A 1,840-nucleotide genomic window follows, 5' to 3' on the forward strand; every position below is an offset into this window, starting at 1 on the left:
GGGGGGGGGGGGGGGGGGGGTGTAATTTTCCATCGGTGATGTAGGCTCAAATCGTTTCCAGCCATGGCGTATGGTAGCCGTATTTGGATAGTTCCGATCTCTCCTCCGGCTGTCCTGCGACCTCCTCTACATCGTCGCCTTGATCCCTGATGAGGTTGACGACGATTGGTGGTCCGATACTCGGGTGTTGGATGAATTCGACCGGGATCACTCTTTTAATACCTGGGTTGGAACTAGATGCCAGGGCCGCGAGAGCATCGGCTTGGACGTTTTCGGAGCGGGGAATCCACGTGAGAGCGAAGCAGTCAAATTCTTGGGCTTGATTTTGGACTAGTTTGAGGTATGCATCCATTCTTTCATCCCTTGCTTCGTATTCTCCGCTATATTGGCTAGCGACTAGCTGAGAATCACAGTAGGCATGGATGTTGCGTATCTTCAAGCCGTGAGCTAATCATAGCCCTGCAATAAGTGCTTCATACTCTGCCTCGTTGTTGGACGCGTGAAATTCCAGTCTGAACGATTATTCTAGGATCTCACCGGTCGGTGACGTGAGGTGAATTCCGATGCCCGATCCTTTCTTGGATGAGGATCCGTTGACGTGAAGGACCCATGTTGAATTTGGTTCCTTGTTGGTCACGGTTCCCGTTGGTAGTTCGACTAAAAAGTCTGCGAGTACTTGGGATTTTGCACTTGTTCTTAGTCGATATTCGATATCGTACTCGCTCAGCTCGACTGCCCATTTGGCTAACCGGCCCGACTGACTTGGGCTATCCAAAATCGTCCATAGGGGGAAGGTCGTGAGGATGATGATCGTGTGGGATTGGAAATACGGTCAGAGCTTTCGTGCCGATGTTACAATTGCATATGCCTGTTTTTTCCATCAGCGTGATATCTTGTATAATTACATGATTTTAGCCATTAATTTTTGTACATTTAGATCATATAGATTATGAATTAGGCATCTTTAGAGTCCATATTGCATTCATTGTCCTTATTAGGTGTTGGAGTGTGCCATGGAGTGATTTGAGATGTTTGGGAGCATTGTGATCCAGAAAGGGGTGAGAGATGAGCATGGATGGAGGCCTTAGAGAAATCTTCTGTTGCTAAGATTTTGTGGAAACACAGCAAATTGAGTTAGCTTTCTATTGGAAGTGGTTTCAAGTCATTTGGAGATGTAATGAAGGAGTTATGATCAATTTACTAGAGGCATATCCATCCTGGTCGAGCATCGCAGAGTGACCTTCCAGAGCGACACCATAAGGTAGCTCCCAACTCAGAGCGACCTCCAGAGCGACCCACCTACGTCACTCGCCTTTTCATCAATTTGGAGGCAAAAAATAGGCATGGAGTGACCTCTCAGAGCGACCACCTGAGGTCGCTCCCAAGCCAGAGCGACTTCCCAGAGCTACACCACAAAGTCACTCTGTGCGTCATTTACTCAGTCGAAACTTATGATTTTTCAGAGACCTTTTGTTCATTTGTCTTGACTTTTTACACTTTCTACTAAACCTAAGTTTAAGCACTTTTTGTAAGAAAAGGAGGAGATCTTCTTGGATTTTGGAGAAAAACCACCAAAAACCTCTTGAAAAAGTTCATCTCTTTGATTCATTTGATCATATGTTATCCTGTTGATTTCTAATCTATTATCTGTATCTCTTTACATGATGAATCTGAAATCCAATATGGGTTTAAGAGGAATCATGGAGAGTAGTGAGTAATCCACTCTTGAATTCATGGGTTTAGGAGATTAAGGGTGATTAGGCTAGATCTAGGATGTTATATTGTAGATCCTTCTTATTTCTTGCTAGTAGAGTATTCATAATGCATCTTCTGAGTTGGC

The sequence above is a fragment of the Brassica oleracea genome, chromosome C9 (genome assembly GCF_000695525.1).
Source record: "Brassica oleracea var. oleracea cultivar TO1000 chromosome C9, BOL, whole genome shotgun sequence".
NCBI classification, from domain to species: domain Eukaryota; kingdom Viridiplantae; phylum Streptophyta; class Magnoliopsida; order Brassicales; family Brassicaceae; genus Brassica; species Brassica oleracea.